The 24,256-nt window shown below is 47.1% G+C and overlaps 1 protein-coding gene across 10 annotated transcripts in view; it reads right to left on the reverse strand.

The window, feature by feature from the left end:
• LPP (LIM domain containing preferred translocation partner in lipoma) overlaps positions 1-24,256 on the reverse strand; it is a 449,897-nt gene that overhangs the window by 281,544 nt on the left and 144,097 nt on the right. The window contains exons 3-4 of one of the 10 annotated variants that reach the window (XM_073359053.1): positions 23,809-23,872; positions 22,137-22,514 (exon numbers count right to left, since the gene is read on the reverse strand). The exons of 8 other annotated variants lie outside the window; for them this stretch is intronic. The gene's annotated coding sequence lies outside the window, so the exon portion shown is untranslated. The remainder of the gene's footprint in view (positions 1-22,136; positions 22,515-23,808; positions 23,873-24,256) is intronic. One more of the 10 variants, XM_073359048.1, reaches the window with a different exon arrangement.

Genomic DNA, 24,256 nt, shown 5'->3' on the forward strand with positions numbered 1-24,256 from the left:
GTGGGACCTGCACCAATCCATTGCACTGCTGTGCACCTCATTTTCCTCATCTTGGATCTAAACGTTCAGTCCATAGTTTCCGTCCTATCCAAGGGCTCGTACCCAACTTAATTCACCCAACACAGAAACCACCCCCACTAAGAGGAGACCAACCACTGAGGGAGAAATAAAACGTCACAGGCCAGCTGGTGTCAAGTGCTGCCCCAGAGAAGTCAATGGTGCTGAGCACCTGGCGGGAACCAGGCAGCTCTAAAAGAAGACAGCAGAAGCGCCACAGGGTGCCCCTGAACTGGACTCTGAATTTTATGCTCCCTAGTGGAGCTGCTGCGATGCAGCACCCAACACAATTCACACCAGCAACAACTCTCCGGTGGCAGAGCCCCAGCAAACCGAGTGACCACCGCCCAACCCTGCTGCTTGGTCTCATATTACCAGATGACAGCGTCATTCTGAAAGCAAGAAATGGGAAGGCCAAGTCCACCCGCAAGGCCAGAGAGGAAATTCCACTCACTGCTCCGCCCTGCCCAGCTACCTGCTGTTCCCAGCGCCAGGGTTTATGGAACCAAAACCAAGTTATCACCGAAACAAAGAAGATCCCCCTCCTCTTCCCATGTCCCCACAAGCTCCAGATCAAAGTGACCAAACCACGCTAACAGCCTGGGGGCAAAGAAGGGACAGCCATGAAGCCCCTCAAACCGGAGGGCCAGGAGGAATAATCATGCCGCACTGCACCCAGCAAGCACTGTTGAAGGTGCCCTGGAATTTAGGTCCAACTGGGCTGGGCGGGGAATGCCCAGCATGTACATGGCATCTGAAAGATGGCACATCACACAGCACAGCGCCCCCTAGCACTGCACTGGGGCACTATCTCACTACAGACTCCGCAACAAGTGTGCCTACAAAGCTGTTCAAGCTATGTCCTGCAACTCCTGATTGGTCTCCCACCCACACAGTGACATGGCCCAGGGAGCCTGTGCCACCTGAGAGATTTGCAACACCAGGTAGCCTGGGCTGAAGGGCCAAATTAGTAATGCCAATCTCAGCAGCAGCGATGCAGTGCAGCGACAGAACCTTGCAATTAATGAGACGAGAACATATTAATGTCCAATTTGGGAGCATAGCAACCGCACTGCTGTATCTGAGCCGGCACGTGACCCTGGCTCTCCTATTCTCTAAAGCATTTTTTCTGATACTTTTATTATTTCCCCTTTAGTCTTTTCTGTTCCTCCTTTGTCTCTCGCTCATCTTCTCCTGTGTATTTTGTTCTCTCTTCTCTCTATCTGTGCCCGTTAAGATGTCCCAAACAAGTTCCCTTTTCCCTTACGTGTCCCCAGCCCTGTTTCCCTGACACAAGCAAAATTCATCCACTCACGTTGCAAGTCTCACAAAATACAAAAAGGAAAATGACTGACTCCATTTTTTTTAAGCAGGTAAAGACAAACTTTGCTTTTTTAAATGCAGATGTTAGTGTGACTGGTTAGATGGGCAACAAGAGGACAGGTGCGGTGCAGGATAAGCGGACAGCTCGAGCTCTCGCTCAGTGCTTCTCAATCTTGACCTATAAAACTTCTACTAGTCCAGGCACAGACCCTACGTGAACACTGTAGACGCACCACAATCCTACTCTGCCACACCCCTGCCAATGAGGTCAACCACGCAGCCATTTCACAATGGAGACCAAAAACCAAAAAGGCACCACTTGGGTTTATAACTTAATGCTGATAATGTAAACCCCAGCAAATCCATAACCCTATCCAAATCTGAGTTGGATCAGCTCATTAAGCCCACCAACGCATCTCATGAACATGAAACTAGGTCCTACATTCAGCTCAGACCTTCTCACACCTACCCACCAGATTTGATTTTTTCCCAGGAAGTGATAATATACACCCCAGAAAATGTGAGATTAGCATCAATGTCTAACTATGAGGTTAGCAATTCATGCTTCCTACAGATGCATCTCCAAACACTTCACTGAATTAGTAATAGTTACAGAAGTGATTTTTTTTTTTTTGCCTGCTGTAGTTTTATGCAAACTGCATGTTTTTTAATAGCTCACTACTAGGTACAGGACTTCACAAGGGGATGAAGAAGAAATCAGTGGTGAAGGAAGTGAGACACTAAGAGAAGGAGAGAGAGGGGGCCCGGTGTACGACAGGAGGGAGGAGGTTACAGGGGCAGAGGGAGGCAAGGCACTGGAACGGGGGAATGTGGCAAAAGGAGCATCAGGATGGATGGCGTGGCAGAGCGGGAGCAGTGGCATGACAGCAGACATGCAGGCAGACTGACAGCTGTGGAGAGCTGAGGCAGTGAGGGTAGGGAGCACGGACCTGATGTTGGAGACAGGAAATCAGCAAAGGGATTCAAAGAGGGGGTGACAGGGTAGAAATGGAAAGGAAGGATGTTGACAATCATTATTGTCCGTGCCACACCCCAGGCAGCTTTACACACTCCTAAAGTGAAATACGTCGTGTTCCTCCTTCCAGGCTACCGTCATTTTCAGTGAACCACCATCAGACTCGCTGTGAAGTCCTGTGGCTCTCCACTACACCTCCACCACCCGGGGAAAACTAATGGCTCTCAAGCACCCTCGGCCTCTCGCTGTCTGAGACCGTTACTGCTAACCCACACGGGACGACTTCATGGATTGAGGGTCTGCTGCTGCTACCACTAAGGTCAACGGCTGGATCGAAAGCTCGTACTGAAAAGCGAAGCTGCAGATTACATCTCCTGCATCCCCGTCGATTCTTCGCCAAGAAAATCATTCCGGATTTGTCAGCCAGTTTCCCTTCAATGAGTCCCTCCTGACAAACCTGAATAAACCAATCCATCCCAAACTTGCCACGTTCTGTCTCCAATTATCCCCCCAACAGCGAGACCCTAACCCCTCTGACTCCTTCCACAGACTCCCCCTTGGCCAGCATTTCAAGTACAAACTCGTTGCTCCCACATTCGGTGCACTACAAAATCCTGTCTCAGCCTGTATCTACCTTCCTCCTATCTCATGCATGCACAGGCCCACCATTCTGACAACAATGCTCCAATTATTTCCTTCTAGGCTCCTAACTCTGTACCTTCTCCCATGGCGTTCTCCATCCATGGAACCCCCCCTCAGTAATGCCGGTTTCCCAAACCGCTACCTTCTCCTCAATCAGTTCCCTCCTAAAACCCTGCTTCTTCCATTGATTCTAAGGCCAGATGAGACCATTATGAGCATTTACACTTTGGTAAAGCAGGCCATAAAATCTCACCCAGTAATTTTTGCATCAAGCCCATAACTTGTGTTTAACTTCAGATAAAGACTTGACTTATTACAATGGAGAATCCACCACACCGCTAGGTAAGTTCATCCAACAGTTAATTACCCTCACTGACAAAAGTACACCTTGTTTTAGTCTGAATTTGTCTAGCTTCACCTTCCAACCACTGGATCTCATTATGCCTTTTTCAGCTCAATTATTTAAAGCGCTGTCTATTATCAGAAATCTCTTCTCCACGTAGGTACTTGTAGACTACAATCAAAGCACCTCAAACTTCCCTGGGATAAATTAAATAAACTGAGCTTCTTTAGTCTCTCACTCTACGGCAGGCTTTCCTGACCTTGAATTATTCTTGTAGCTCTTTGCTGAAACCTTTTCTAATTTTTCAACTTCCTTTCTGAAGTGTGGACACTGGAACCCAACACAGTATTCCAGGTCTGGTCACTTAAAATTAAACGGGAAAAACGGTCAAGTACATTGCAAGCGAAAAAATACAGCCAATAAGGTGCTGCTTTGTTACAGGGCCAGCTGCCTCTTGAGTGCCCCCTCAGAAGTCTGTCTGTCACTCTGAGACAACCTATCTCTGTCTCTTTGGGGACTTCTTAAACAACTGCACACCCCCAAGTCCAAGGGTAATTTAAAACATTCTCCTCCTGGGGTTCAGTTTATTTAGTTTTTCTACAGTCTGGCCCTCCAGGGCCCACCCCCAGTCCAGCATCTGTCTCTCTTTCCCTAAGGTAGGGAGTCCTCAACTCTCCTTCCCGGGGCTGGGTCCCAATTCAGTCACCACTCCCAGGCTTCACCTGGCTGAAGCTCAGCCTTCTGGCTCTAACTTGCAAACTCCCCTGGTGTCAGGGTCCCCCTCCTGCCTTAGCAGGCGACTACTCCCAGCCCGCCTAGCTGGGGCAAGTTCCCCTGGTCTCAGGGTCTTCCCTAAAGGAGCCTTTCCGCAGTCTCTGCTAGAGCTTTCCCCTTCTCCCTGCAGGTTCCCACTGCTCCTTGAGGTGAAATAACTTCTGGTGGGCCTCTTCAGCAATCAGGGTTGGCTAGCTCCAGGCCCCTCAGAGCCTTAAGGGGCAAGTCACCTGTAACAGCACTCTGTGAAGCTTGGTTGCCCTTACCTTGAAGCATTCGGTATCAGGCCACTCCTGAAAGTGGGGAAGTCAGACTGGATGGGCCAATGGTCTGATCCAATATGGCACTAACCTTAAGTACCAACGATAAGTAACATTAAGATGAATGTGCAGAATCAAGCTGTATAGATAAGGAAACTAATTGGCTCCTGTCCTGTCATTCAGACAATCTTAAAGCCATAATTCAGAGAATTCTAGCTATAAAAGAATGTAGCACAACAGGGACCTGGAATTCATCAATCCCAAAACGAGACCACATTATCTCCAAATGTCAGCCCAGGTATATCAAAGAGCATAACACTAAACAACAACAAAAGCCTGGCAAAGTCTGTTTTGCTTTTAATTACTGGATGCCATTCATCGCTGAAAGAAAGCAAAGGGCTAACATGAAGAGGATCCAAACTCAATTTACCCTCAGATCAGATAAGCAATGGAAGGCTAGAGTACCAATTTACCTCCACTCGAAAACGTCAGCGGGTTCGTCTCCAATGGAATTGAGACAGGCTGACTCTTCCGTAACGAGACTCTACCCAAATAAATCTTAATTTCACCTTTCCTTTTGCAACACAGTCCAAATGCTCCTCGGGAGTTGCTGGGGCTGTGGGGGTGTAACAGAATGAAGGATTTGTCCTTATAGTATGTAAACTGTTTATGGAAGCCATGGGTGGCATCTCATGGGGAGAAATGTTTTGTTTAAACCAATGTGTATTTCTAGACAGCCAGCTCCATCCTTCATCTAGACTCTCATCTCCTTCTATGCCTGTGCCTCTAATTACCACTCCGTCCTTAAAATCCACCAACACCACGGAAGTGGAACCTCCCGTCAGCTGACTTATCACAGGGCTTGATACAGAGCTGTAATTTTCCATACAAGTACAAGGCTTTCTTTGGACTATGTGTGTGTAACTTACACTGTAAGCTCCCGCAGGCAGGGACTGCCTTACTGGGAAACTCCAGGTGCAGCCAGAAAACCCCACTGTGGTTTGGCTCTGCTAGCAACCAGGGATGGAGTCCTGCAAAGATATGGCCCTGCTGGGTGAACTAACACTCCAAGCGTCCCCACTCCCCTGTTCACCTAAGTGCCCGCAGCCACGTCGCTGTTGCCCTATGGGCAGGTGCACCAGCGCAGCAGGGGTCGCCCACACACCCTTCCCAACCCTCGTGCAACACAACTACACAGGAAGAGGCATATTCTGCCCTTACTCCCTCTTCCAGATCATTCACGGAAACAAGTCCTAGCGTCGAGTCACATGGACACCTCTCCCAACTCAATATGGTGCCATGTATGGTTACCCTGTATGTACAGGCTTGTAGCCTGTTAGTCCATAGGACGGGGTTCCTGTTGAAGCCAAACTGAGTTTGTTTTTCATTTGAGAGGCCAAGGGAGGCTAGATCTAAATCCAACTCTCTACTTGGTCCCCCTCATCCACTAATTCTGCCAAATGCAGAAATCAAGACTGACCAGGGAGATTTGTTCTTTATAAGTGCTCAAAGCTGCTTATTTCTCCTGGCCCCATTCCCCTCCAGACATTAAGTGAGTTTATTTCTCCACTTGTAGCCAGCAAACTCTAGGAGTGGGGCTTTTACATTTCGCATGGCCGCCAAACAGGGATATGAGGTCAAAATTCCAGTCTCATCTGGGGGCTTTAACCAACCCTCGGAAGTGCTGTGGTTACTTAGAAAAGCACCTCAAGCTCTCCTGTGATAGATTTACCATAAGGTATTTCCCCTCATCAATTTCACATCAGTAGCTGCCATTTGAAAAGCCAAACCGTGATTGCTTTTGACTCCTTAATCAATGTTGAACTGCACAATAAAACATCACTGATTTTTTTCTGTTTTAAAATGTAGAGGATCCCAGTTAAAAAGTAATTAGACTATGCAGGGTTCCATGTTTAATCCTCTCTCAATAATTTCCAGGTCAAGTTTGCAGAGCTAACAAGTCAAGAAACTTCCCCCTGTCAAATGATATGGGTTCTCTGTGCTCCTCACACATCTTAGCAGCAACAAGGATTCTGCAAGGAGAACTTTGATGGTTTGGATAACAACATGCAAGACTAAATCAAGCTGGTTCAGCCTCCAGTACCTGGACTGGGTCTGTAGACCTAACATGAGTCCAAGTGACTCCAAGACACACTGCATATCTCTCCCCTGCAGCTGGGAGTAAGCCTGCGTAGACACTCACGCTAGCCCACTGAAGGAAGCAGCAGCTCGGTTTCTCAAGCTCTCCTGACTGACCGGCTCTGCGCTCAGGTGGCTAGCCCGAGCGTGCACCAGAGCCGCAACGTCCACACTGCTTTTTTTGTGCACTATGTCGAGCCTCGCTAGCGTGAATCTGTCTGCCAGCCGCGGTGTAAACATACCAGATGAGCTGGATAAGAAGGTGCTGGTTTTGCAGCCACTTTTTTGAGTGTACATGAACTTTAACACATACTTACTCCTAGACCCCTTGCTAGTTCAGAGACACCTTTATAGGAACCATCGCCAGCGCTAAGAGACACCAAATCTCAAAGCTGTCTGACAACAGATTTGTTACCAAGGGGGACACGATTTTCATGTTCCCAAACCCCAGTCCCACAATACAAAGCAAAAGGAAAGTCCTCGATGCGATCAAAAGTCCATTCCTTATTCAGGCCACTGAAGCCCATTGCCAGTGTCAGCAAAGCGGAGGCTGCAGCCACAGGGACAAATGTGTTTTTTTCAGATGCAACAAATGCAAAATACAGCCTCGTGGCAAAGACCTCCATGCTGCTTTGTTATATCGGGAAGATGGCTCTTTAAATAAAGATCTTCTGTTGCAGAAGTGTAGGAAAATGAGCAAAGATGAATATATGTTTCAGAAAAAGGACCAGGATGCCACAGGTCAGGTGTAAACCCCCTGGGTCCTTTATTATTTTTATTTAATACAGACCACAGGTTCCACTACTACCGTGACTACAATCTGGTGACTAAAGCACAGGCCTGGGAGTTGAGCTCCGGACTCTTTCCTGGCTCTGCAGCTAGCTTTCTGTGTTACCTTGGGCAAGCCGACTCCCCGTTCACCTGAGTCTGTCCATCTGTATCTTGGGGATAACAACACTTGTGTGGGTTTTTAAGCTAACCAGTTCAGGAATGGTAGTACAGCACTTTCAGATCCTCTGATGGACAGTGCCGTAGAGGCACGCTGTATTATGAAACGTCAGATAGCTGGACCAAGTTACATATGTTCTTGTCCCCTTTAGTAGCTCAACATAAATTTGTTAGTCTCTAAGGTGCCACAAGTACTCCTGTTCTTTTTGCGGATACAGACTAACACGGTTGCTATTCTGAAACCTTTCATTATGTAGCTCGGGTCTTGAATAATGAAGTAATGCAGGTGGGTGCCATCTATATACTCTTCTAAAAACTACAGTTATGAGCTAGATAGGTTCACAGAACGGCAACGAAATAACTGCTACGCTGGTCCAAAGACGCGAGTCCCTTGTTGTGGGATATGCTGCAAAGTTCATCATTTTCACCACACCTTTTCAAAATGGGAGTGGGAGGAGGAAGTTGTATGCATGGGGAATAGGAAGACAGATTTGAGCACGGTGAGCTGTCTGGTTTGCTAACAGAGGCTATATTGAATTGTAATATTGCATTTTAGTTAGGTCTGGTTCTTAGCTGTGTTCTGTTTTTAAGTTACATCTATGGCACGAGAGCACACAGCTAGTATGCGTAAAACTAAATAAAGGAATTAATTGCTCAGCACAAAGATAGCTGCCATATATTAATATGTGGGGGTTGGCTTTGATCCATCAGTAGTGTCTGCAAAGCATAGAGATGTCTCAGTGCTCTCTACAGATACAGTATTTATTCTTCAAAAATAATACATTTACCAGGACCTGACAGTCCTTTCAATCCCAAAGATCTGTAACTGCTTCATGAACATATGTGCAGGAACCCCACTGCCAGCAAAATGGGATCACCTGTGGGGCAGACAATTACTGCCAATTTTTCAAAATTAGCCCCTGATTTCAAGTGTCCAGCTTGAGACCTGTTCAGGCCTGAGGTGCACAAGTCCCGGGCATCTGCTGCTGTGACCAGAGCTGTGGGCAGGATCTGCGCAAAGCCGGCCCTGAGTCAGACATCCAGAAATCAGTGGTCGCTTTTGAAAATGTCACCCATGGCACAGTAGGATAACTAGGGGGGACGGGGACGGGGACAAGACAGAACCTTTTGGGTCAGAATACTGGGTGTACAAAGTACTGAGAAATCTTTAGTATGTACTCAAATTGAACAGGGTCTCAGTTCTTGAGGTTGCCTCAAGAAAACTCGTGCAGACCAATCCACCTCAGACATATAAAGGGCAAAGGCGGCCCAGCCAAAAATCAAAACCTGTGACTTCAGAGAGTCAAGGTGTTTCAAGGCCGATGTATAGACCACTTTAGCCACTGCCTCTTATTTATGCTTTGCAAAGGGACACTGTTGAGTTAGTCAGAGAGCTAGCCCCCAAAAATTAATTAAACATTTTCAAAGCCATTGCTGTCCTGCAAGTTACAGAAAGGAATGATTTCCTGTTCGCTTGAATTTTTATCAAAAATTGTCAGATTTTGAAACTGTCCTTTTTTGTTTCTCCTCTTCCATTCATTTCCTCCCTCATATCCTTTTTCCCTTTTGCCACTGAAAAAGAAGGGAGCACAGAGGGGAAAACACCTACACAATTAAAAAGTGGCTAATTTTTTTTTTCATTTGTATCAAAAATGTAACATTTCCAAAAAAGAAAAATTCTGAGTTTGAAAAAAGTCCATTTTTCAACTACAAAATGTTCAAAAAAGGTCACCTGCTGCAGTTAGCTGATGTAGAAAGAAACTTACTCCTCAGGCAGGGGACTTTTCCAGAGATGCTATAAAGAAGTCTCACTTTCTTCATTATTCTTTACACCCACTTTTTTTTTATGCTGAAAAAATAATTGAACTGCCAACGCCAAGTCAAAAGCCTCAGATCAGCTGGGGGCTGGCAGTCCAATCAAAGCAGAGGTCTGGGTTATCCTTTTGTTTTTACAGGCAATTCAAATAATAAGGGGGATATTTCCAGGCTCTCTCTATCAGGCTCCCTCTAGATGGCAGTAAATAAGACTTCCCAAAAGGGAACCACTGCCAAAGGCAGGCCAACTTTTTAAGGCTAAAAGAAAAGGAGTACTTGTGGCACCTTAGAGACTAACCAATTTATTTGAGCATCCGGATGCATCCGATGAAGTGAGCTGTAGCTCACGAAAGCTCATGCTCAAATAAATTGGTTAGTCTCTAAGGTGCCATAAGTACTCCTTTTCTTTTTGCGAATACAGACTAACACGGCTGTTACTCTGAAACCTGTTTTTAAGGCTAGCAACCTCAGTGTGATTCCTTACTGCTGTCATGTTGCCAGGGACTAGCTTTAGTCTGAACTGATAGCCAACAAGGCCAACCAGTCCTCTAGATTCTGCTCCTACAGTTCATTGCTCTGCTCGGCTTCCAATTGCTGCTACGAGCTAGTAGCTCAAAATGGTGCAGTGAAGTTGCTTAATCAAGCACAAAGAAAAACACGTGCACGTGTCACTGTGGTGCTGCATCATTTGCACATTGAACAGATATAGGGGAAAGAGAATAATTAGAGAAACCAGAGGCCACTCACATGGATCAATACTTCCAGGCACCCCTTTTTTGTATGTCATCTCACTCATACTTGTGGTTTCAACATATGATTTGCATTAGGTCCCCTGCCTGCCATTTGATGGCTCTGCTTAACAGATGTGAATTTATTTAGTCACAGAGCCCGCTCTTTTGACTCTCTTTGTAGAACAGATGGGCTTTTTTTTTTCTCCCTTCAGCGACATTCAAATAATAATCAAACTCTCCACACAGGTTTGCCTAAGTATTGCATACGAGAAGGAACACACAAACAGAGACACGATCTCGCAATAACTCTTATTAGCAGTCGGGTCACACCATCAGCATAAGCAACCTGATGTGACAGCAGCTGATCGAGAACTACAGTCTATGGTACTAGTTAACTCAGTCTACATTAATAGGCTACAGAGTTGCATACATCGCTGGTTTGGTTATTACTCAGAGAATCAAGTTGTTAACATCCGACAGCTAGATGGTAGCATAGGCAGGGGACAGGGCACAGAGGTGGGGAATTTCACCAAGGGCAAGTCATGCCTGACCAACCTGATTGCCTTCTATGAGGAGATAATTGGTTCTGTGGACATGGGGAAAACGGTGCACGCGATATACCTTGACTTTAGCAAAGCTTTTGATATGGTCTCCCACAGTATACTTGCCAGCAAGTTAACGAAGTATGGATTGGATGAATGGACTATAAGATAGTTAGAAAGCTGGCTAGACTGTTGAGCTCAATGGGTAGTGATCAACGGCTCGATGTCTAGTTGGCAGGCGGTATCAAGCGAAGTGCCCCAGGGGTCGGTTTTGTTCAACATCTTCATTAATGATCTGGATGATGGGATGGATTTCACCCTCAGCAAGTTCGCAGATGACACTAAGATTTAGGGGGAGAGGTAGATATGCTGGAGGGTAGGGATAGGGTCCAGAGTGATCTAGACAAATTGGAGAATTGGGCCAAAAGAAATCTGATGAGGTTCAACAAGGACAAATGCAGTGTCCTGCACTTAGGACGGAAGAATCCCATGCACCGCTACAGGCTGGGGACTGACTGGCTAAGCGACAGTTCTGCAGAAAAGGACCTGGGGATTACAGTGAATGAGTAGCTGGATATGAGTCAGCAGCATGCTCTTGTTGCCAAGAAGGGAAACAGCATATTGGGCTGCATTAGTAGAAGCACTGCCAGAAATCTAGGAAAGTAATTATTCCCCCCGATTCAACACTGGTGAGGCCACATCCGGAGTACTGTGTCCAGTTTTGGGGCCCCCAGGACAGAAAGGATGTGGACAAATTTGAGACAGTCCAGCGGAGGACAATGAAAATGATTAGGGGGCTGGGGCACATGACTTATGAGGCGAGACTGAGGGAACTGGGTTTATTTAGTTTTCAGAGAGAAGAATGAGGGGGGATTTGATAGCAGCCTTCAACTACCTGAAAGGGGGTTCCAAAGATCATAGAATCATAGAATATCAGGGTTGGAAGGGACCCCAGAAGGTCATCTAGTCCAACCCCCTGCTCGAAGCAGGACCAATTCCCAGTTAAATCATCCCAGCCAGGGCTTTCTCAAGCCTGACCTTAAAAACCTCTAAGGAAGGAGATTCTACCACCTCCCTAGGTAACGCATTCCAGTGTTTCACCACCCTCTTAGTGAAAAAGTTTTTCCTAATATCCAATCTAAACCTCCCCCACTGCAACTTGAGACCATTACTCCTCGTTCTGTCATCTGCTACCATTGAGAACAGTCTAGAGCCATCCTCTTTGGAACCCCCTTTCAGGTAGTTGAAAGCAGCTATCAAATCCCCCCTCATTCTTCTCTTCTGCAGGCTAAACAATCCCAGCTCCCTCAGCCTCTCCTCATAACTCATGTGTTCCAGTCCCCTAATCATTTTTGTTGCCCTTCGCTGGACTCTCTCCAATTTATCCACATCCTTCTTGAAGTGTGGGGCCCAAAACTGGACACAGTACTCCAGATGAGGCCTCACCAATGTCGAATAGAGGGGAACGATCACGTTCCTCGATCTGCTCGCTATGCCCCTACTTATACATCCCAAAATGCCATTGGCCTTCTTGGCAACAAGGGCACACTGCTGACTCATATCCAGCTTCTCGTCCACTGTCACCCCTAGGTCCTTTTCTGCAGAACTGCTGCCTAGCCATTCGGTCCCTAGTCTGTAGCTGTGCATTGGGTTCTTCCGTCCTAAGTGCAGGACCCTGCACTTATCCTTATTGAACCTCATCAGATTCCTTTTGGCCCAATCCTCCAATTTGTCTAGGTCCTTCTGTATCCTATCCCTCCCCTCCAGCGTATCTACCACTCCTCCCAGTTTAGTATCATCCGCAAATTTGCTGAGAGTGCAATCCACACCATCCTCCAGATCATTTATGAAGATATTGAATAAAACCGGCCCCAGGACCGACCCTTGGGGCACTCCACTTGATACCGGCTGCCAACTAGACATGGAGCCATTGATCACTACCCGTTGAGCCCGACAATCTAGCCAGCTTTCTACCCACCTTGTAGTGCATTCATCCAGCCCATACTTCCTTAACTTGCTGACAAGAATACTGTGGGAGACCGTGTCAAAAGCTTTGCTAAAGTCAAGAAACATGATGGAGTTCAGCTGTTCTCAGTGGTAGCAGATGACAGAACAAGGAGCAATGGTCTCAAGTTGCAGGAGGGGAGGTCTAGGTTGGATATTAGGAAAATCTTTTTCATTAGGAGGGTGAAGCAGCACTGGAATGGGTTTCCTAGGGAGGTGGTGGAATCTCCATCCTTAAGAGGTTTTTAAGGCCCAGCTTGGCAAAGCCCTGGCTGGGATGATTTAGTTGGGATTGGTCCTGCTTTGAGCAGGGGGTTGAACTAGATGACCTCCCGAGGTCTCTTCCAACCCTAATCTTGTACAATTCTATGATTTTGCACTGCCACTCTCTCAATGCAAACTAGGTACTTGCATAACCTTGATAGCTGAGCCACCTCACAAGCAATAATGAGTTGATCTTCACAAACTTCCCTATGATGTAGGGAAGCATCATTATCCCCATTTTATAGATGGGAAACTGAGGCCCAGAGAAACTCAGTCCCAGATTTTTAAAAGTTTCGTTTTCAAAAGGGAAGTAGGCACTTTAGGAGTCTAAGTCCCATTGGCTTTAAATGAGATTTGGCTCCTGCGTGCTAAGACACTTTTGAAAATCAGATTTACTTGTTGCACTGGTGAGTGGAGCAATGCCTAAACACCTTTAAAACTCTGGGCCTAAGTGATTTGCCTGAAGTCAGACAGGAAGTCAGTGGTGGAGCAGGAAACTGAACCCAATGTCCTAAATCCCAGGACCGTAGCCACGAGCCCATCCTGAGCTCTCCCTGTCCTGGGGATGGACACAGGAGTTTGGTTTCCAGAAGAGTCAGTCTGGCACCAGGTCTAAAGTCACATGGATTTTTTTTTTTTTTAAAGAAGTTATGTTAAAAAAGTGGACTTGACTGGAGAACAGGACCCCGAGCGTGTCTCCTAAGAACACATTTCTTTATGGCAGTGCTGCAGGTTGCCTGTGTTTGAGCTTTTGAAATAGGGGAAGTGGTGCCTGAGAAATTCATTCGTTTGCACATTGAACTAGGGATTTTATTAAACAGCCAAAAAAGAGAAATAGCAAACGGGACCTTGCATGGGGAACCTTTGGGGGAAGAGCAGTTGCGGGTACACCAATATTTGGCCTGTCTTTAACCACAAACATGGAGCATTCTGCTCAGTGTTCCTTCATAGTTCTTAAGAGGCAGAGATGCACAAGGTCAAATAGAAACCAAATACAAGTGACTATATCCTGAAAATACCATTATTGGTAACTGTGCACATCTATCAGCTGCTGTATTGAAGCAATGTTCTTAGACAATAGCTAATGCAATAAAGGCAAGAACAGCCTGAGACGGTATCTCAGCTTCTCCATCTATGAGATACGGGGTCCAATGCTGTCAGCTCTTCAAGTGGTGGGGCTCCAGCTCAAATGGAATTCCCCATGCAAAAGACATCCAGTATAAGTCCCTTAGTCCCCTTCTTATGGTCAGAATAGCATATTTACAAGACCCAAAACCCCCAAAAGTCACAGACAGTAAGTAAAATGATAAAGCTGGCAGATACCAGGCAGTAAAACATTTTCAAATAGGAAGGAACTCTGGACCCGCAGAAGACACTCAGGTCTTTGTGAGGCCAAGGAAACTTCAAGCTGCAAAGCACACCATGCTTTTTGAAAGCATATGCCATTTTTCTTGCACGGCACTGAGGGCTGCTGTGTAATTTTCATTTCAGTACCAGCATCTGACAACTTTACAGAGCTTCACTAACCCCGAAATATGGAAGCAAGGTCTGGTACAATAATATGTCACCAAATTAGGTAGCTTCTGTTCTTTTTTTTTAACTAACAGAAAAAAGGGGATATTTTCACAGGCACAAAACAGAGCTAGACACCCAATTTGCAGAGGATGCACATCCAACTCTACTTTGGAAAAATCTCTCCATGGAGTAATCAACACATTCTCTTTAATCCATTTAAGCAAGGTAAAACTCTTGCATTTTAACTAACTGTTCTACCAATGCAAAACCGGAAGGTACAGGAGTGCTTTTGTCAGGACGAAAAGGCCTTGTGGTTAAACCACTACTCCAGGAGGAATTCTGTGCCACTGTGCAATGCAGAATTTTGCAGAAATTAATGTTGTGCGCGCAGAATTTTTTTCCCCCACAGAACTGGGCTGCCATGCCGCTGGTCGCCACTAGGGGGCCGCTGGACCCTGCATAGCCCAGTTCGCACACAGAAGACACTGCCGGGGAGGGGGGGAGGTAAGCGGGGGGAGGGGGGAAGAGTAGAGAGTTCCTAGCAGCTGCAGTTCCCAGAAAAACAGGAACTGGGTTGTCATAGGGGTTTCTTTAACTCTCTGCTCCTCAGGGAATTTTTTGAGAGTCTGTAACAATTGCTCACAGGTATTTTGAAACAAAATTACCAAAATAATTGAAACTGGCGTGATTATGTAGTGTTATTTTGACAAATTTAAAATCTGCAGAATTTTAAAACATTGTGCGCAGAATTTTTAAATTTTTTGGCACAGAATTCCCCCAGGAGTAAAGCACAGGACTGTGAGGCGGGAGATCAGGGTTCTAGCCCCAACTCTCTGCCCCGTGCTGAGGAACCTGTGCAACCTTTTTGTACATCACTGTCTCATTTGTAAAATGGCGGATAATATTTACGCACTTCTGCCTTGCCCTTTGAGATCTATAGATGAAAAGTGCTTTATAAGCACAATGTATTCACAGTTGAAAGGAATCTAAAACGTGATGTACATACAAACTGATTTTAAGTGAGACAGGACAAGAAGGCGAGAGAACAAGTTATTCCAGCTGACAAAGGAACATGATTCATAGTTAGCCCTGTGGTGGGGATCCATAGCTCTTACTAAGACCATCATAAATTGCTCTGGAAGAAAATTAAGCAAACATTAAAGCCCACATCCTTATATGGAAGGAATAGGTCAGAGGCCTGGCTGATACACAGAGATTTTTTGGTATCTCTGAATGATAGCGCTTTGGTTTTATGACCTGCAGCTGCTTCACTCAAGAATTCACTTGAACAATTTTACGGCTTTGCTCAGTTAAGAATTTTTTTAAATGCTAATCCGTTCTGATCACATTAGCCCTCCTTTGGTTCCTTCCCCCTGCATGTGCACACATGCAATACACAGAGGCAAACGGCAGGAATAAATGAGCAGCATCAACTGCAACTACAGCAGATCAACCAAAGCTAATCTTTTTTTCACCCCCTGTATGCTTGATTTCCGGGCACCCATCAGCATGCCTATTGGTGGAAAACTGGTAATCCATTTTACCTCCCAGCCCGATACAGCCCAGATGTGGCTACCACCCCAACTTAAATAAGAAAAGAAATAATACAGACACTCCAGTGAGAGGTACCACATAAATGCATTAATTAAGCCTCATTAACACAAACTCCTGATAATTGCCTCAGTATTAGCCCATTTTCCAGATGGATAAATAGCAGGCCAGAAAGGTTAAGTGACTGAATTAAGTTCACGCAGCAAAGTCAGTGATGGAGCAAAGTCAGTGACAGAGCCCAAAGATAGGATCATAGAATCGTAGGATTGGAAGGGATCTCGAGAGGCCATCTAGTCCAGTCCCCTGCACTCATGGCAGGACTAAGTATTATCTAGAACAGAGGTCGGCAACCTTTCAGAAGTGGTGTGCTGAGTCTTCATTTATTCACTTTAATTTAAGGTTTTGCGTGCCAGTCATACATTTTAACATTTTTTAGAAGGTCTCTCTGTATAAGTCTCTATATTACATAAGTAAACTATTGTCGTATGTAAAGTAAACAAGGTTTTCAAAATGTTTAAGAAGCTTCATTTAAAATTAAATTAAAATGCTCATCTTACGCTGCCAGCCCGGGGTTCCGTTCACCTAGGCCGGCAGCAGGCTGAATGAGGCCTGTGGCCGGGACCCTGGCTGGCAAGGGGCCGGCAGCCAGAACCCCAGACCGGCTGTGGGCTGAGCGGGGCCGGCAGCCGGGACCCTGGCTGGCAAGGGGCTGGCAGCCAGAACCCCAGACCAGCAGTGGGCTGAGCGGAGCCGGCGGCTGGGACCCCAGACCGGCTGTGGGCTGAGCGGAGCCAGCACCCTGGCTGGCAAGGGGCCGGCAGCCAGTACCCCAGACCAGCAGTGGGCTGAGCGGAGCCAGCGGCTGGGACCCCAGACTGGCTGTGGGCTGAGCGGGGCCGGCAGCCGGGACCCTGGCTGGCAAGGGGCCGGCAGCCAGAACCCCAGACCGGCAGTGGGCTGAGCGGGGCCGGCAGCTGGGACCGCAGACCGGCAGTGGGCTGAGCAGCTCTGGGGTTCCATCCGCCGGCTCCTGCCAGCCAGGGTCCCAGCTGCCGGCCCCGCTCAGCCTGCTGCCGGTCTGGGATCCCGGCCCTGCCCACATAGAGTGGATACCTACCTTCTCTCTGGTTCTAGCCCGTTCTCTTCCTCTCTCTGCACTGAGCTGAGGGTGGGAGAGCACTGAGCACAGGGCTGGGGGTGAAGGAGCAGGCTGGGGGTTGGGGTGTAGGATCTGGCCAGGAGCTAGAATGAGGAAGGGGGCTCAGGGTTGGGGTTTGGGTGTGGAGTGCATACCTGGACAGCTCCCATTTGGTGCGAGGGGTGCAGGTGGGAATGTGGGGGGGGGTGCAGGAGCTCCCATTTGGTGCTCAGGGTGGGGGTGGGAATGTGGGGGGGTGCAAGAGTCAGGACATGTGGTGTGGGGGGGGCTGGGTATGTGTGGGGGGTACTGGAGTCAGGGCTGGGGTCGTGGAGGGTGCAGGGGTCAGGGCAGAGGGCTGGGTGGGTGTGTGGGGAGTGCAGGAGTCAGGGAAGAGGGCTGGGTGTGTGTGAGGGGGGTGCAGAGCTCAGGGCAGAGGGCTGGGTTGTGTGTGGTAGAGTGTAGGGGTCAGGGCAGAGGGCTGGGGGTGTGGGCTGGGGTCGTGGAGGTGCTCCCAGCCCCCTGCCCAGAGTGGCTCACAGCAGGGGGCTGGAGGGGATATGCCCTGATTCCACCCCCCTTCCCCAAGGCCCCGTCCTCACCTCTTCTCCCCGGAGCAGCGAGCGCTCTGCGTCTCTGCTTCTCCCCCTCCCCGGCCAGGGCCGTCAGCTGATCGGTGGCAGGGAGGGAGAGGAGGAGGGGCAGGAACAGTATGGCAGGGGAGGGGGGACCTAGCCTGCCCTGCAGCAGCAGCCGGCGGGAGGTGGGGGGCGGAGAAGAGCGGGCCGGGGCGGACAGGACTTAATGGCTCGCTGCTGCCTGCTCTGGGGTCCCAGCCTGGGTTCAACAGCGGGCTGAGCGGGGCCGGCAGCTGGAACCCGGCAGACAGAAGTGTGCCATTAAAAATTGCCAGGATCACAATGGATTAGTAGCTCAACTCCATTCATAGCCCAAGATAATTATTGGTTATTTATTATCTGTATCATGGTAGTTACCAATTCAGAACAGGGCCCCAGTGCGTAGGCCACTGTCAAACAGAGTAACAGAAAGCCCCCGCCCCAAACATCATTGCTATCTAGGCACTTCAAGGAAAAAATGCATTTAGTCAAAAAAACCTAATTTTCCATCAGAACAGTTTTAACATAAAATTTTCAACCAGCCTATCAATGGAACTTACACGATAAAGATCCAGATTTTTAAAGGTATTTAGGTGTTGACTGTCGATGGGTTTTTGGCATTTGGTTAGATGTGGACTAAAGTGCCTAAATTCCGTTGATGGTCAACACCTAAATACCTTTAAAAATCTACCCAAATCCCTTTTGAAAGCGAGACTTAGGTGTTGCAGTAACATCTAAATACCTTTGAAAATCTGGGCCTACATGCTTTGCCGCTTTCCAATATTGAAAGGTTTTCCTTTCTTGAGATCTTAGGTTCCAGAGTGGGAGCAATGCTTTTTGGAAATCTAGCCCAGCCTTTAAATTTTGTTACCTTCCTGTCAAGACTCAGGCACAAGGAGGTGGGGAAACTAAACCATGTCTGTGTTGGATAATCTTGTGGCCAACCTTAATATTACTCAATTACCAAGTGAGTGATTTGGTAGTAAACAACCTTTTGCTTGTGCGCAAACATTTTTAATTTCATGCCCTGCTAATCACACATCTGTTAGAGTTCCTTTTCCACCCGTTGTAATAATGATACAAGGGAAAAATCACTGCACTAACAACTGAAACGTGGCTTGTGTAAAATATTTGAATAAGAATCACTTTGCCTGTGTGGAATGAGCAGCACAGCAAGCAACGCAACAGACTTAATGAAGTTGACAGAAATCTTATTTTTAAAAATGATAACATAGGATCCAGAATTTGCCATGAGCAAATTCGCCCCAAGAACTGGCTGTCTGCAGCCTGTCGGCCAATGCCGTCAGCTGTTTATCCATGCCTTTCTATACGTCTCTGCAACAGAGCCAGGTATGCTGCCACCATGACTCCACCTTTGCTGCTGAAATTCTCCAGGCCTTCACGTCTACTCTGCTGAACAATGCCGTTATCTTCAGTATGTCACCCCCACGTCCCAGCTCCCAAGCCTACAGAATGCCCCACCCCACACACAGGGAATGCAACCACACCTCTCCTTCTCCTCACCCAGCTCCAGTGCCACCTCATTCATTTTCATCTACAGCCCCAAATGGCTCTACAGTGCTTCCCAAAGCCTTGAGTGCCATCTCTCTGGGGCTGCCATTCATCCCGCACTGGCCTCCTCTCTAGCTCTTCACGCAATCCCACCATTGAAGAAGTAGCCAGAGCTTTCTCCTCTCTGATTCCTACCTCCTAGAACAGCCTTCTCTTGTTTTCTTCACCTCATCTATCAGCTAAAAAGATAGCCTTTCCCCCTTCCACACCAGTGCAAAGTAGGTGCCAATTACAACCATTCTGAGTTAGCTTTTGCACTCACTTCCTACTAGTGTAAATGACAAGACGCAGCAGGGCAATGGAGAACCGAGCCCATAGTTTATGGGATGTTTTAAAATAAAACTCTCTGAATGTGCTCAGCATATGCACAGCCATCAATTAGCTGTTTACCTGCATCCAGTTTGTGAATGCATTGTAATAACAAATGCACTTAGCCCCTGGATGTTTCAAGCATCGAATCAGAGTGTATTCAGTCAGATAACTGTACCAGGGATTAGCAGTGGAAAGGGGTGGAGGGGGGAACCCTAGATGAGCAAAAGTGCTGCAAGCCACATTTGATGTAACAGTCATATGATTATACTGTCATATCAAACTTTTCTGCAAAGTAGGAACACTCTGACGCTTCATATTTTTAAAACTGACATTTTGATTCATTACTGTAAATAGCACGTTGTATTAAATATTGTGACAAGGAGCAGAGCATATTTTTCAAGCTCTAACATTTAGGAATCACTTTTTTTTTCCTTTACATTTGAAGCTGTTACCACAGAGCTCAGAGGAGGTTTCTGTGAAGATCCGATTGCTTTTGCCTGGATTCCCAGTGATGCTGAGAACTGCAGCACAGACAGATGTGAACGATACTGCTGGCATACTAAAGCAGGGAACTGTCTCAAGGACACACAGTAGCTAAAGTAAATAACGTACAATAAATTTATAACAGATCACCCAGAAATTGGGGGGAGGGAGGGGCAGAACAGATGAGGCTAAGGCACTGGACTGGTTCTCAGAAGATCTGAGTGCAATTCCCACCTCTGCCACAGACATATTCTCACTAGGCCTCAGTTCCCCACCTGCAAAATTAAGAGTAATAAACTTGCTTTCTCCTTGCCTGTCTCTGTCATGTCTATTTAAATGGTGTACCCTTCAGGACAGCTGTTGTCTCTTACTGTGTGGACAGCACCTGGCATCATGAACCTCCATCTCAGTATAAAAACCTAGATAGATAGCTACCGCACATCCCCGAGCTGCAAACTGAGCTCTTGGTGCAATCCACTGAATCAAGGGGATTTGTAGCCACAAACATGACCCTTACATTTGGCCTGCAGCTTACAGTCAGAAGTGGTGTGGCTGCAATATATGAGGAATAGGGATCAGAATGTTATTTAAACGTGGGTTCAATGCAATCGGCTGTGCTCCCGCAAGAGCAGTTACACACCACTCATCATATGCTACCTCCGGAAATCTCGTAGAAGGATTAGTGTGCCAACAAGTAGAGTACTGGTCTAGCCAGACATCTAAAGCATATTGGCACCACTTAAATTTGTCCATTCACCAATATGTTTTCCTAAAAATGCCCATATGCTTTGCCTGTAGCTCCCATATGCTTTTGTAAAGGAAAACAAAAACAATTTTGTTAGTTGTGAGTGATTGATCATTCTGTATTTCACAAGAGTCAGATTTAAAACAAGAAATAAAACCATTCAGCTGCAGGGTTTTTGCTTTTTTTCAAGGCTTTTTCCTCCAGCTCACTGATGAAATCATGGTGACCAAAAATGCACAGAGAAACACCAGGACATTGCAGTATACTTAGTGGGTATGTCACACACTATCAGATGCCTCAGGAAATATGGGCAGAATCCACATTACTGGGATACAGCAGAAACAGTTAGGGTCCAACCAAATTCACGGTCCATTCTGGTCAAGTTCATGGGCACAGGATTTGAAAATTAATCAATTTAAGGTTTTCAGATGTTTACATTTGAAATTTCACGGTGTTGTAACCATGGGGGTCCCGACCCAAAAGGGAGTTGGGGGAGGGGCAGAGGGGGGTATCACAAAGCTGTTGTAGGGGGGTTGTGGGATTGCCATCCTCACTTCTGTGCTGCCTTCAGAGCAGCTGGGGTAGGTACCCAGAGGTGGGTCTCATCTCCCCCACCCCTCCACCCCGAGCGAGGCCGTGCAGGGGAAGAGCAAGTCCCGTCCCTCCTCAGCCCAGAGGGGAGTAGCAGCAAGAGCCAGGGGCATGGCTAGAAGCCCCTGCCCTACCCTCCCCCTCCAACAGCTAGATTTCACAGTCCGTGAAACATTTTTCTTGGCTGTGAATAGAAATAATGGTCAGTGATTTCGAGGCCAATGCAATCTCCAGCTATAATTGGGATTAGACACTTAAGAGATGGTGATTCCGCTCTCCAATGCATGGACTTTGCAACCTTAATGTTTTTTGTATCTACCAGTACTGCACCCACACTTTGTGTGTGTGTGTCACTGGGCAACTGATCCCTTTATGGGAAGTCGGGGTTACCTTTATTGCGTCCAAGTGCTCATTTACTAATGAACCATTCATGAGCCAGCCAGGACAGTTAGTTGCAAGGAGGAGGTGATGGTAACCGGCATGATCGAATTTTGCGTTCCCAGCTCTGCCACTGTTAATTCCTCTGCAGTTCTAATGGATCTTTGCCCAGGGAAACACAGCTGTTCAGCAGGGTCATTTGGATACAGATGATGCTGGAGGGAAAGCATCTAGCCTGGAGAACCACAGCTTTGGTCCATTTCTGGTCACATTTTGAAGCCGTGTTGCTCTTTGGTGAATTATAGATTTCTAGGGCCAAATTCACCATGTCTTATGGTGGCAAGTATCTGTTAATTGCTATAATTATTCCATTACCCAAAACAAAGACAGCTTTCATTTGAAAAAGTGTTTCCTACCCAGTTCAGTGGGGAGAGGCACTCCCATGGACACAGGCAGCTCCTGAGGAGAGGAGCTCCCAGAAGGCCTGATCAGGAGGGCTCCTAGAGCAGAGGGCCTAGATGGTGCGTGCCTGGGGACACAGAGCTCTCCAGGGAGCCCACTGGAGCAGGAGTCTGGAAGGTCACTCCTGGAGATGGGAGATTCGCAGAGAGACAGCTGCAGTTGGCAAGCATCCAAGAGGACCTGATCTCAGCCAAGGGGTCTCCCAGACAGTGGCAGGAAACCCCAACCTGACAGGAACCACGCACTGCAGCGGATGGATCTCCACAGACACCTGCTTCCAGAAGAGGATCCTCACAGGCAGCGGCAAGAGACCTGATCCCAGGGGCAGAGACCTGAACCGAAAGAATCCTGGATGAAGAACCAGGACAGAGGCAAGCAGGGGACTCGGGTGCGAGACAGATGGACTGGGACTCCAGCTAGAACTCTGGGACAAAGGTTTTGCTCATATGTTTTGCTGGTCTTTTCTGCTAAATAAATGAGCCCCTCTGAAAAGTGGACCCTCCTAAAGCCTGCCTGGACTTGTACTCCAGATGATGGGGGGGGGGACACATAATGGCAGGGTTCACACACACCTGACTACAAGGGGGTGTCACTGTAGCCTGCATTGTTACAATATCTACCAAATAAAGCCTGCCCAGGCTGCAGTGCAACGCTCTCTAGGTCTGACTGAATTTGCTCTCAGCAAGGATAGATTTCTGACAATGATCCAATCTGATGCAGGGCCTAATTACAGGCCAGATGCAAGAGGTAAGAGCCCCATTTTCCTCAGGAGCAACGCTGAACAAATGGTCAAGAGAGAAGAAATAATTCTTTTGCTATGGGGCACCCGGTGATGGACAATTTGTTGGAGCACAGCGGCAGGATCAATTTCACGTGTCACCATTATACAATGTTTTCCCTGGGGAAAACTAACTGGACACCAAACTCTCCTGGACGCACTTTACCTCCCTTTTCATCACCTGTCTATCGGTGGCAAACAGCTCTTGCTTGTCGTGGGACAGAAATTGCTATTCCAAACCTCCCAGCTATGAATCTATATTCCTTCATTCTCAGTTTTTCCATGGCTTACCCATGCCTTGTTCTATGCCAATTACCACGACTCAAGAGCACCTCTAACATCTATTTTACCCCCCAGGCTGCTGTCACGGTTCATTAAGGACTGAGAATGGACCTACCCTGACAATGTTCCCTTTCGAACGTTCTTACCTACAGGAGCCCCTTCACTGGAATTTAATGATCATACCTTGGGATAGAAGTGAAGAGCAAGCTAAGGGGTGCTTCATATAATTCAACGAGGGGCCGTTGCTGAAGGTTCAGAATTGTATCTCAGGCCGAGCTTTGGATTCCTGCTAAATACCTTCAGTCACTTTAAAAGAATTTGGATCCTGAAGAATGAACAAACTAGCTCAGCAGCATATATATTTCTATTTAGGTCCTTCTAATTATTGAGACATGCTCTTTTCTTTACTGCTGGGCACTGAAGTTATGTGAGATTTAAGCCAATCTGGATACAACCTGGAAGATGCTGGGGTGACCACAGCTGCCAGCAAATCAGGTCCCTAAATTCCCCATATCAATCCTAAAATGAGCAGTTTACCAAGCATAGGGACCCCATTGCCCTCTCACCTCAAATGAGGAGGTGCCCTCCAAGCCCAGGGCGAGACGTACTTACAGGAACGCTGAAGGGTCTCTGTGGGGGAAGCAGATAAAGATGTTTCCAGATTAGAATCAAACCCTTGAACCTCATAACTCCTGTAAGTAGATCAAGCTGATACATCGCTTCAGCAAAAAACAAATGGGTTAATAAGCCCTCAGACCTTCTCTAACAATCACAGAGCAAGCCTTTTCCCTTACTACAAGTCCCATGTCCGTCTGTCCCTTTTTTCCTCCACATAAGGGCTTTTCACCCTCTCTCTGGAGAGATTAAATCTGAACTAGCGCTAGAGTAAGATGGGGTTTATTTGAGGGAGAAGCTATTTGTTTTAAATCGATTTAGAGATGGTGAAAGGCAGTGGCTTGGCTAACAAAGTCCTCTCTTTAACTCCCAAACAGACAGCCTTTTGCCAACAACCCT

Source organism: Lepidochelys kempii, chromosome 9 (assembly GCF_965140265.1).
Source record: "Lepidochelys kempii isolate rLepKem1 chromosome 9, rLepKem1.hap2, whole genome shotgun sequence".
NCBI classification, from domain to species: Eukaryota; Metazoa; Chordata; order Testudines; family Cheloniidae; genus Lepidochelys; species Lepidochelys kempii.